Below are 13,562 nucleotides of genomic sequence, written 5' to 3' on the forward strand. Positions count from 1 at the left end.
CATATGAAGTTCTAAATAGTTGTTGAATCAGTTCAACTCAGTCTGTAACAGTTACCTGATTCAATCATTGGGCTTTACTCTCACATCCAATGTCTGCTAAGGTCTTCTTCTTGTTCTCCTTGTCAGCAGTATTACCTCCCTAAGACCTGTTCTCCATCCTGTGGACAGCATGGAGTCACACTGCTGTACAGCTTTCAGTGGTTTATCAGTTGTCCACAGGATAAAACCTCAAATTCCAACATAGTTTATGGTCTCACAGACTACAGTCTTTAGCTATATCTCTCGCCACTTCTCATTCTCTACTTCCCAGCCATAATGAGCCAAGTCCATTTTTCTGAATAGTACACACTTGTTTCATGGCACAGAGAGGTCTTTATGTAAAGGTTCTTTACCTACCCCTGCATGCAACTAAGAAACAATGTCCTTATCTTAGTATTTGACCTTTCCCTGCTCCTCCCGACCACGCTAATTAACTTTTCACTCCGCGCTATGGCAGGAGGGAGTGTAGTGCCGAATATAAACCTAGGCCCTGGTGACGCATTGCTTGGATTCAGATTCCGGTTCTATCATATGCTAGAGGAATGGTACTTACTTTAATGATGAGGATCAATACTTTACCCACAAGAAATAATTAGTACAGAGCCTGATATTTATTTAGCATTCAATAACTTTAAAAAAAAATTTTATTGGCGTATAGTTGATTTATAAAAGGTGTGTTAGTTTCAGGTGTACAGCAAAGGGAATCAATTATTCATATACGTATATCTACTCTTTTAATATCCTTTTCCTGTATAGGTCATTACAGAGTATTGAGTAGAGGTCCCTGTGCTATACAGTGGGTCCTTATTAGTTATCTATTTTATATATAGTAGTGTGTATATGTCAATCCCAGTTTTCCCTGCTTATACCCTGGTAACCATAAGCTTGCTTTCTACATCTGTAATTATATTTCTGATTTGTAGATAAGCTCATTGTACCCTTATTTTAGGTTCCACATATAAGCGATGTCATCTGATGTTTATCTTTCTCTGTTTCTATTTCACTCAATATGACCACCTCTAGGTTCATCCATGTTGCTGCAAATGGGATGATTTCCTTTTCTGTAGCTGAGTAATATTCCATTGTATGTATCTACCACCTCTTCTTTATCCATTCTCTGTTGATGGACATTTAGGTTGCTTCCATGTCCTGCCTATTGTAAATAGGGCTGCAGTGAACATTGGGGTGTATGTATCTTTTAAAACTACAATTTTCTCAGGGCATATGCCCAATAGTAGGGTTGGTGGGTCATACATTTCTTAAGAAAATTAGAGATACCAAGGGAACATTTCATGCCAAGTTGGGCTCGATAAAGGACAGAAATTGTATGGACCTAACAGAAGCAGAAGATATTAAGAAGAGGTGGCAAGAATACATGGAAAAACTGTACAAAAAAGATCCTCACAACCCAGATAATCATGAGGCTGTGGTCACTAATCTAGAGCCAGATATCTTGGAAAGTGAAGTCAAGTGGACCTTTGAAAGCATCACTACGAACAAAGCTAGTGGAGGTGATGGAATTCCAGTTGAGCTGTTTCCAATCCTGAAAGATGATGCTGTGAAAGTGCTGCACTCAATATGCCAGCAAATTTGGAAAACTCAGCAGTGGCCACAGGACTGGAAAAGGTCAGTTTTCATTCCAATCCCAAAGAAAGGCAATGCCAAAGAATGCTCAAACTACCGCACAATTGCACGCATCTCACATGCTAGTAAAGTAATGCTCAAAATTCTCCAAGCCAGGCTTCAGCAATACGTGAACCGTAAACTCCCTGATGTTCAAGCTGGTTTTAGAAACAGCAGAGGAACCAGATATCAAATTGCCAACATCCGCTGGATCATCGAAAAAGCAAGAGAGTTCCAGAAAAACATCTATTTCTGCTTTATTGACTATGCCAAAGCCTTTGCCTGTGTGGATCACAATAAACTGTGGAAAATTCTGAAAGAGATGGGAATACCAGACCACCTAACCTGCTTCTTGAGAAATCTGTATGCAGGTCAGGAAGCAACAGTTAGAACCAGACATGGAACAACAGATGGGTTCCAAATAGGAAAAGGACTACGTCAAGGCTGTATATTGTCACCCTGCTTATTTAACTTCTATGCAGAGTCCATCATGAGAAACGCTGGACTGGAAGAAACACAAGCTGGAATCAAGATTGCCGGGAGAAATCTCAATAACCTCAGATATGCAGATGACACCACCCTTATGGCAGAAAGTGAAGAGGAGCTAAAAAGCCTCTTGATGAAAGTGAAAGAGGAGAGTGAAAAAGTTGGCTTAAAGCTCAACATTCACAAAACAAAGATCATGGCATCCGGTCCCATCACTTCATGGGAAATAGATGGGGAAACAGTGTAAACAGTGTCAGACTTTATTTTTGGGGGCTCCAAAATCACTGCAGATGGTGATTGCAGCCATGAAATTAAAAGACGCTTACTCCTTGGAAGGAAAGTTATGACCAACCTAGATAGCATATTGAAAAACACAGACATTACTTTGCCGACTAAGGTCCGTCTAGTCAAGGCTATGGTTTTTCCAGTGGTCACGTATGGATGTGAGAATTGGACTGTGAAGAAGGCTGAATGCCAAAGAATTGATGCGTTTGAACTGTGGTGTTGGAGAAGACTCTTGAGAGTCCCTTGGACTGCAAGGAGATCCACCCAGTCCATTCTGAAGGAGATCAACCCGGGGATTTCTTTGGAAAGAATGATGCTAAAGCTGAAACTCCAGTACTTTGGCCACCTCATGCGAAGAGTTGACTCATTGGAAAAGACTCTGATGCTGGGAGGGATTGGGGGCAGGAGGAGAAGGGGACAACAGAGAATGAGATGGCTGGATGGCATCACGGACTCGATGGACGTGAGTCTGAGTAAACTCCGGAAGTTGGTGGTGGACAGGGAAGCCTGGCGTGCTGCGATTCATGGGGTTGCAGAGAGTAGGACACGACTGAGTGACTGAACTGAACTGAACTGAAGGAATCTCCATACTGACATCCATAGTGACTGAATCAGTTTACATTTCCACCAACATGCCAGAGGAGTCCTTTTCCTCCACATCATCCCCAGCATTTATTGTTTATAGACTTTTTGATAATGATCATTCTGGCTGGGTGAGGTGATACCTCCCTGCAGTTTTTATTTGTATTTCTCTAATAATTAGTAATGTTAAGCATTTTTTCATGCGCTTTTTAACCATCTGTCTGTCCTCTTTGGAGAAATGTCCTTTCGAATCTTTTGCCCATTTTTTGATTGCTTTTTATATATGTTGAGAGTATTCAATAAATCTTCATTAATATCATGGATTGGTCGGAAGCAAGAATAATAGCGCCAGCGAGTAACAGTGTAGTACGCATCCCATGGTACTACAACCTGGAAACACATCTGTTGTTTGGGGTTCAGTTGGCTTCCAGGGCCTAAACAAATTCACTCAAGTTTCTGTCTTCTGACCCCAACAGTGCAGCCAAGAAAGGGGAGATAGAAGAGATATTGGGATCTATAATCCTAGAATTTTACTTACAAAAAACAAGCAAACATGTATTTTTTTTTTTTTTTGGATTAGTTTTTAAGAACTGAAAGTCTGTCACTAAAAGTTACCCTTTGTTACTTGCTTATTGAACTTAGGACTTCCCTGGTGGCTCAGACAGTAAAGTGTCTGTCTACAATGCAGGAGACCCAGGTTCGATCCCTGGGTCGGGAAGATCCCCTGGAGAAGGAAATGGCAACCCACTCTAGTACTATTGCCTAGAAAATCCCATGGACGGAGGAGCCTGGTAGGCTAGTCCATGAGGTCTCAAAGAGTCAGACATGACCGAGCGACTTCACTGTATTGAACTTAAAACCTGTGATACAACTACTCCTCCAAATTTGGCATATTAGGGAAAGGAGGGACTATCATCAGAAAAATTCTGTTACTGGTATCGTAATCAGGTGCAGATATGAGACTTCAAAGGGGCTCACATGGGCTTTCCAGGTGGCACTAGTGGTAAAGAACCCACCCTGCCCATGCAGGAGACTCAAGAGACTCATGTTTGATCCCTGGGTCGGAAAGATCCCTTGGAGTAGGAAATGGCAACTTGTTCCAGTACTCTTGCCTGGAAAATTCCATGGACAGAGGAGCCTGGCAGGCTACAGTTCATGGGGTCGCAAAGAGACGGACGAGACTGAGGACCAAGCACAAGCACAGGGGTCCACATAATCACACAGAGGGGATCTTTTCTTTCCCTGGGAATTTACCTATTTGTTGATTTCTTCCATGGGGATATTAGGTTATGGAAGTGGGAGGAAAAACTATCAGAACTTTTGGTGGTTCATCAGGGCTAACATAACAGATTAGGAAGCAGAGGAGCCCAACCACAAAGCTTGTTTTCTCCTACAGGACACTCGCTAAGTTCTAGAATGCTACAGTAATCTGGGGGAGCTAAATTGAAAATTAGAACAAAGCCCTTTTATGAAAGGAAAGGGGCCTATAAAAAACCATGATGACTCTCTTCCTTAAGACATCTCCATGGAAGCTGCATGGATAGGAAGTTTCAAAGTTAAGGTCAATGTCCTGCACAAAAGAAAAAATTACTTGGCATGCAAAAAAGCAAGAAAATGTGGCCAATAATCAATACTTTAAAAACTAAAAGCTGGTGATTGTAACAAAGTGAATACACCAAATTACGCCACTCAAATGCAGGCTTAAAATTACTAAAAAAGGTAAATTTTAAGTTAGGCATATTTTATCATAATGAACATAAATAAATAAAAGCTGAAATATGGATTTCCAGATACTACAGTCAACAGACAAGGACATCAGAATAATTAAGATGAGTATGTTCAAGAAATAACAGTAAAAGTTACACAGAATGAATGAAAGTAAGTAGAATTTCAACCATGAATTGGAACCTATAAAAAAAGAATTAAACATGCATTCAAATTAAAAATGCAAAATCAGCGTCAAAGAACTCGTAATACAGGACTACATACAGAACTAAATTTGGGCTTCCCTGGTGGCTCAGTTGGCAAAGAATCTGCAATGTGGAAGACCTGGGGTTGATCCCTGGGTCAAAGGGATGGCTACCCACGCCAGTATTCTGGCCTGGAGAATCCCCGTGGACAGAAGAGCCTGATGGGCTACAGTCCATGGGGTCGCAAAGAGTCAGACACGACTGAGAGACTTTCACTACTACATAGGACTAAATTTGATGGCAGACTAGACATCACAGATGAAGGATTATTAAAGGTTATTAAATGGAATTCAAACTGAAGTACAGTAAGAAAAAAAAGGATTGGGTGGAAAACCCATATGTGTGAGCAACAGTTAAGAAGTCTAATGCATGCATGATCAAAATCTCAGAAGGGAGAGAAAGACAATATTTGAAAGGTAATGGTCAAGATTTTCCAAAACTGCTAAAAATATCAACTAACAAATTTAAGAAACTCAGATCCCAAAGAAAATTACAGACAATCATATCATAATCAAACTCCTGAAAAATACAAGACAAAGAGAAAACCTGAAAAGCAGTCAGAGGACAGAAACACATACTACTTTCAGTACAGAAACAATGCATTGGGAAAAGATGGTCTTTTCAACAAAGGTGCTGAAACAGTTGGATAACCACCATACTAAAAAAGGTCTCCTTGTCCACACAAAATCAACCTGAGTGAATCTCTCAGTCTTTATGTTAAAAGTGAAAAAATCCAGACACAAAAGAGTTCTAATGCGTCATTCAATTTTTAGGATGTTCAAGAACAGACAAAACCAACCAAAAGTATTAGAAGACACAGTCGCAATTACCTCAATGAAACATTGAAGGCAGGAGGAGAAGGGGACGACAGAGGATGAGATGGCTGGATGGCATCACCAACTCTATGGACATGGGTTTGGGTGAACTCTGGGAGTTGGTGATGGACAGGGAGGCCTGGCATGCTGTGGTTCATGGGGTCGCAAAGAGTCGGACACGACTGAGCAACTGAACTGAACTGAACTGAACTGAGGATCGGTATTGACCAGAAGGAGCAAGAAAGAGAACAGTGGGAATGTTGAAAAGTATTCTATATCTCAATGTACCTGGTGATTGCACACACACACACGTATATGTGTGTATATATGTGTGTGTGTGTGTATCCATCACATTGCACCTGTGAAACCTGTGTGTTACATCTCAATTGTTTAAAATGTAAGAAATTGCTGTATATTTGTCCTTTATTTCTTATTGCTATGCGTCCCCAGTATTTCTTCATGTAGAGAACCAGGGCCAAATGCCTGTTTACAAAGGTAAAGGGCAGTATGGATTGACCTCCTAGACACTGAAAAGCACAAATGTGCACATTTGCAGCTAGAACTTCAAACAGGTGTGCAGACCGTTACTTACACTGCTTTCTCTGCCTGGAATGTGCCTTCTTCTCCCTTGACTTGGTCATGCATTCTCTAGGTGTCCTTGCTTGCTATGGAAAGCCTTTCCAACCTCCAGGTTTGATTTCAGAGGCTCATTCATGTGCTCCCAGACTCACATATTACAAATGCTGGCCACTCTATACTGCACTTGCCTTCTTTCTCGTTTGTTCCCCAGGTAGGCTGTCAGTTCCTGGAGGGGAACTTGAATTTTGGAAGGTTGCACCTCCAGGGCTCGGTAGGAGTTCACTAATCATTTATTGGACAGTTAAATGGATTCAAAACAAAATGGACCCATTAGTCCTCAACTGAAAGATGATGCATGACCCCTGCCAATAGAATAACACAGTGGGATTAGAGGCAACCTGGAGCTGTTGCCCACTGCCTCCTCACCACACGAGAGCTCCTGACTTCTAGGGCATGGTTGAGCACACCTCCAAAACACAGCACTTTGCATTAAAACTGTAAAGAAAGGAAACCAGGACCTGGTTAAAATCTTGTGTCTTTTGGACCTTGGACAGATCTCCTAACGATCTAAGCTGGATTTGTACAGCCAAATGCAGAAAGGAGAAGACAGAGAGTATAGATGAACATGGCTGAGTTTACCATTGTTCTCAGTTATTCATTGTCCTGCCTATAAGGGTTTTGTGTTTTCTCACCATTGCTGTACAATTTACAGGATTTACCTTTGGAGCAAGGGTACTTCCTTGCCCCGTTGCTGTCACTTTGGCCTGTGGCTTGTTTTGGCAGATAGAATGTGAGCAGAAATGATGGGTGCTGTGTCTGAACTGAAGCCTAAAAAGCCACTATCCCACTGGGGCGTGTTTTCTTTTCCCTCTGGAATAAGAATTTCAGATGCGCGGCTGCTCCCTCAGTCTGGATCCTGGAATCTGGAATCTTCACAGATAAAAGCAAACTGTGAGCAGGAAATGAAGCTGAGTTGCTGTAAGATGCTGAGGTTTTGAGATTTTATCTGTTGAGAAGGTCGTCTAAGTTCACTGTGGCAAGCGTCAGGCAGAGGGCTTGGCTAACTCAAGAAAGCCTACCTGTCCCAACGGACAGCCCCAGTGCAGCATCACTGTGTAGGAATGCAAGCTCACCCCTGACAGATCTTCTGGGCTTTCAGAGGGGCCAGATTATTAATTACCCCGCCTCCTGATGTTTCATTAAAATATACCTGCTTTTATTCTATTTATTTTTTAAAAAATTTAATTTCATACTCCAGTATAGTTGACTTACCAATGTTGTGTTATTTTCAGGTGTACAGCAAAATGACTGAGTTATACGTACTCATATATCTACTCTTTATCACGTTCTAATTAAGATATTGGGGCTTCCCTGGTGGCTCAGAGGGTAAAGTGTCTGCTTGCAATGCGGGAGACCTGGGTTCGATCCCTGTGTCGGGAAGATCCCCTGGAGAAGGAAATGGCAACCCACTCCAGTACTCTTGCCTGGAAAATCCCATGGACAGAGAAGCCTGATAGGCTATAGTCCATGGGGTCGCAAAGAGTCGGACACGACTGAGCGGCTTCACTTTAACCCTTTAACCCTTTAAATTAAAATATACCTCCTTTTAAATATCGGAAACTAAATTAATGTTTCAAAAAGCACTTACGGTCAAATCAAGTTAAGGGAATACGTTTGCAATATCTTATCCACCCTTTTGTTTTCTTATGTATAAGAGGAGAATGATAATATCTGTTCTGCCTCTGTAACAGGGTTATTTTGAGTGTCAGATATATCTAAATTTGTGTTTGTTTTCTTTTAATTTTGAAATGATAAGATAACAAAAGAAAGTCAAGGACAGAAGTTAAACCACCCTGGGAAAGCAGGTTGGAGATTCCTAAGTTGACAAGATACCACGGGGGCCAGCACCATGTCTCAACTTTCCTGAGCCTCCATATAAAACATGAAAAGCAGATTTCTGCACAGGCAGAGCAGTGTAGCCCGCGACCATCTTCAGGAAGAAGGTGACTGTGAAATAGCTGGAGCATAAGGAACTGACAAAAAGAAACTGTTCCCTCTCAGAAAACAAGTCTGAGCTAGGTTAATAGATCCAAGCTCACTTTCCTGGTTTGCAACATTATACAGCATTATAGTGCATGCTTTTCCTTGATTAATGACAATAAGAAAAAATAGCCTAAGGACGTATACATATAGTCCTTAGAAATGGGATAAGATCCCCAGGTTTAAAGGTATTAACTCGATATTCTCCAAGGAGATTTGCCTGACATCTTTGCACGATATATCTCACAGGTAGGATTTGATGGTGATCCTGAACATGGTCTCAATAAGAATATAAAGAAGATTGGGGAAATGCCGGAAAGGAAAAAACGTAATTCACATTTTTCCTTCCATTACGCATATGCACCACTAGAGGGCACCATGCAGTCTCGCTTCCTCACACGCTGTGTGTTATGCCGGGTCCCACCTCCAGTTACTGCTCTGAGAGCTGTACAGGTTTAGTCTGTCTCCAATCAGATCGCCTAGTGTCGGCATGTCTGTCTGCAGGAAGCTGCAGACCCATCCTTGATCCAGGTCAGTTCCTGCGCCCCACGTCATTAGGAGCTATCTGATCCTTCCCGGTGACCAAGAGCAAAGCGTCCGTTCCTGTCCTGTGGCCTCTGGTTCATGTAGGGGCTTCCTATGTCACCCGGTCACCAGCACGGAGGGCAATTTCTGGGCTGCCCCTCAGCCCTACAGCGTGTTCTGCCAGATGCTGAAACTAGAACGAAAGTCACAGGACCCACAGATAAAAGGGATTGTGCCGATAACAAATGATAACACTCCAGTGTGTGTTACTGCTCCAGCAGCTTCAAGAATGGTGAATGAAGTGATTCTCCAAGAAAGCACAAGGTCTCATGAAGAAAAGTGTTCTCAAGGCCAATCAGCTTAGACGGAGTAAGGTAGGAAGTTGCATTTTGGGCTGTTTGCTTTTCTCCTCTCTGCCTTGTTAGGGATCCCCATACAGGAGTTAACTTGAAGCTAAGATATAATATAGGGATATCTCAGTTCAATTCAGTCACTCAGTCATGTCCAGCTCTTTGTGACCCCATGGACTGCAGCACGCCAGGCCTCCCTGTCCATCACCAACTCCCAGAGCTCACTCAAACTCATGTCCATAGAGTCGGTGATGCCATCCAACCATCTCGTCCTCTGTCGTCCCCTTCTCCTCCCGCCTTCAATCTTTCCCAGCTTCAGGGTCTTTTCCAATGAGTCAACTCTTCACATGAGGTGGCCAAAGTACTGGAATTTCAGCTTCACCATCAGTCCTTCCAATGAATATTCAGGACTGATTTCCTGACTGATTTCTATCTGTCTATCTCGATATACGCACGTGTGATTTCTCAGTCACTCAGTCGTGTCGACTCTTTGCAACCCCATGGATTGTAGCCTGCCAGGCTCCTCTGCCCATGGGATTCCCAGGCAAGAATACTGGAGTGGGATGTCATTTCCTTCTCCAGGGAATCTTCCCAACCTAAAGAACAGTTGCCGCGCCTCAAGACTGCTTGAGATTAGTTACTTTCCCATTGACTGACTTGACAAGTATTCATTAGTATTATCAACTGTTTCCCAAACACTCAGTGGTAAATGAGACAGCCATAGGCCGGGCATGCCTGCTTAGGACTTACAGTCCACTGGGGACACAAAAATAATTGCAATGCAATATGGTATGTTCTATAAAAGAGAGAAAAAGAGTGCAATGTTAGTACAGACCTGGGAGCCCTGATGCAGATGTCGGAAGTCAGGGAAGGCTTCCTGGAGGAGGAGCTATCACACGGATATCTTAAGCAGAAGAGAAGTAGGACATGTGAGAAGAGTGTAAGCATGTTCCAGGCAAAAGTAACACAGCACAGAGGAAGAAAAGGATCAAGCAGGATTTTATTTCTGTGTATATAGTTTTTGAGGTGGCTGTTTTCCACTTCTCTATTTTATCCTGAGTCTCCATATCAACTGTTTTTGAAAACATGATTTTAATAGCCTCTGAATAGTCTCTTGTGGGCATAGTAGCTAATTTATATACCCATGTTCAAAGGGAAATAAGCATTTTAGGGCTCATGTTAATTGCTCTTCTTTTCAAAACGTAGTCTATCTGAAATAATCTTTATTGCTCATATTAATTACCCCTCAGGTCTCTTTGACTTGGTTATCTGTTGAGAAAAAGTTCTGCTGCCCAACCTGGTATCACCCCAGCAGCAAATAGTGAATTTAAGCAAGTTCTTGGTTTGCTGAAGATTGATTATACTAGATTTATTTGTAAACCTTGCTGCAGTTGTCTCATGTGCGTTGGTGGGGACTTCAGAGCGGCTCCAGGATTCTGGGGCTTTCGGATTTTGCACTGGTCCTCAGGTGCCCCTTTGTGCCCCTCCGCCTCCTCCATGTCTGCATCTCAACATCTCATCTGTCCCCCAGTTTCAGGGAGCTTGGGATGTCAACAGATATCTATCTCCATCTTTTCCCCAGTAAGTATATTGTTCGTGGTGGCTCCATCTCCTGAAGCTGCAAATATCAGTTTCATAAATAGGTTTCTTTAAAACCATATGTGGGCCTTCCCTGGTAGCTCAGTGGTAAAAAATTTCTCCTGGCAGTGCAGAAGACACAGGTTTGATCCCGCATGCCATGGAACAACTAAGCCTGTTTGCCACAACCATTGAGCCTGCGCTGTAGAGCCCAGGAGCCACAGCTACTGGGCCCGTGTGCCCTAGAGCCCACGCTTCACCACAAGGGAAGTCTCTGCACGGGGAGTCCAAGCACCACAGCTAGAGAGCAGCCCCCACTCTCCACAGTCAGAGAGAAGCCCACACGGCAACTGCCGGGGGCCAGTGTGAGGAACTCCTCCCGTGGCAAAGGTCATGAGGAAGGAGGCTTGGCATACGCAAAGGCATGATCAAGCCTCAGGAAACCCCCTGTTCCCGAGCATCCAACTCCAAAACCAGAGTCTGTTTCATGCTCTCACCTACACCTCTGACTTTACAGGGGCTCTCCCCCATAACCATTTCTCTCGGAGAAGGAGTTAACTTGCAACTCCAGTTAATAAAAATTCCTGGGCGTGACAAGAGTATTTCAACTTAGAAATTCCTCTGGAGGTCCTCTAGCCTCCCTGATCAGGTTTGTCTGGCCACATGTGATTGTTTATAACCTTCCAACCTTTAGAGGCACGAGATGCTTTAAAACTTTCTAAATACAGACTCTTTTGAGAAGTTAGAAAATTATTAGTATAGTAGAGTGGGTTGATTCGAAATTATATTGGTGAAGGGTTTTTTCATTTGTCCTGCCAATAATCACTGCTAATTCCCTGCCCTGGGTGTGACAAGGGTGTCTCAGGTCAAACCTCTGTGCTGACAGACTAGTTTGTGTGACAACCTCTCAACCATAAACAGCACAGAGAGTTTGGAGTATTAGCATAGGGCTTTTCTCATTGTTGAGTCAATGATTGCCTCCAGGCCTCCATATCCTTAGGCACCTGGTAATATATTAATCAATGTATTTGGAATATAAAAAAGTAAATATAGTAGTTTTTGATGTTAGCAATACTAGACTTTTTGAGTTAATAAATTTTCTCTTTTGTTACAGATCACTGTACTTTGTTATAAATCACTGTGTCCTTGCTATGCAAAAATGGAACTTTATCACTATCTTAAGACTAAATAGATCTTTAGGGGAATACTGGTGAAGGGTTTTCATTTGTTGAGCCAATATTTGCTGCTAAATCTCCATATTCCTTGCCCTTATAATGAATATAACTAGCATATAGGAAAAATAAGTATTAACCTTTAAGATTAATCATGTTAAACCTTAGGCTAAGTAAATTCCTTTCCTAGCTGTAACTCACTACACCCTCACCCTATAGGAATGCAACTTTATTTGGAGGGTGGCGCCTGATTTAAGAAAAAATCACCCCTGGAAAAATAAGTTTTCTGGTTAACTGGCCATTATCAGAAAGCGCCATAAAATGTCAGCAGGCCTCATGGCCATAAAATGATGTAAAACCCATAAGACCTTTGTATAATTTTATATGAAGCACCTGATTCTGACAAGGGCCAGGTCTGCTGACCCCCGTGTGACTCTGTATTCATCCCTATGTATAACAAAAGGTATATAAACAAACCTGAAAAATAAAGAGATCTGATCAGTTTCTGGAAAGACTGATTCCCCCATGTTGTTTCTTTCTTGCTCCCCGTTTTTCTGGCTGAATTCCCATCTGGAGCATGGATGCTATTCCACATAAACCAAGTTATTCAGCCTCTTTTTCTCCACTAATTTTCCTACTACACTACCCGTTTCTAATCTCTCTTTATATCTGTAATTAAGATTTTTCCTAGGACGCCGATTCTGTCCCCACCTTCGAATCACCCTGGATCCACCGGGGTTGGACCCCGGCAAGTGGCGCCCTCACAACCAGAGAAAAGCCCACACGGCAACGAAGACCCAGCACAGCCAAAACTAAAACTAAGAATACTTGGGTGAAAATAGGCATAGACTCTATTTAACAAGTTGCTGACCCAGCAGATTTATGTTCTGAGTCAAGCAGGAAGGACTCCCACAATTCTTAGAGGAAGTGAGACGTTTGTGATGGAGCATCCAAGCAGCTTCTTTGGGGCTGTTTCAGATCCAGTTCATGTTGTTGCTGTTCCACCTTCTTGCAAAACTGATCTTTGAATGACCATGCCTCTCATTTTAATCGGCTTTGCAATGAGTTTTTTGGGGTTTTGGGAGTTTGTTTGTTTGTTTGTTTGTTTTTTGAGTGTTCACATTTATTGTCTTATCATTCGTTTATGCTCCTTTTCTTTTTTTTTTTGCTAGCACAAAGTCTTTTTTGAGATTGACACGTCTAAAATGGCTTAGATTTTTTAAAATTAATTTTTACTGGAGTGTAATTTTTTTCATAATATTGTGTTAGTCTCCAAGAAAGTGAATCAACAACAGGAGGAGGAAACGGCAACCCATCCCAGTCTTCTTGCTGGGATAATCCTATGAACAGAGGAGCCTGGTGGGCTAAGTCCATGGGGTCACTAAGAACTGAACATGACTAAGTGACTTGACCATCACCACATAATTGTTTCATAACACTGTGTTAGTCTCCACTATACAGTAAAATGAATCAGCTATACATGTACATATATCCCCTCTTTTTTGGGTTCTCCTTCCC

Source organism: Ovis aries, chromosome 17, assembly GCF_016772045.2.
Source record: "Ovis aries strain OAR_USU_Benz2616 breed Rambouillet chromosome 17, ARS-UI_Ramb_v3.0, whole genome shotgun sequence".
NCBI classification, from domain to species: Eukaryota; Metazoa; Chordata; class Mammalia; order Artiodactyla; family Bovidae; genus Ovis; species Ovis aries.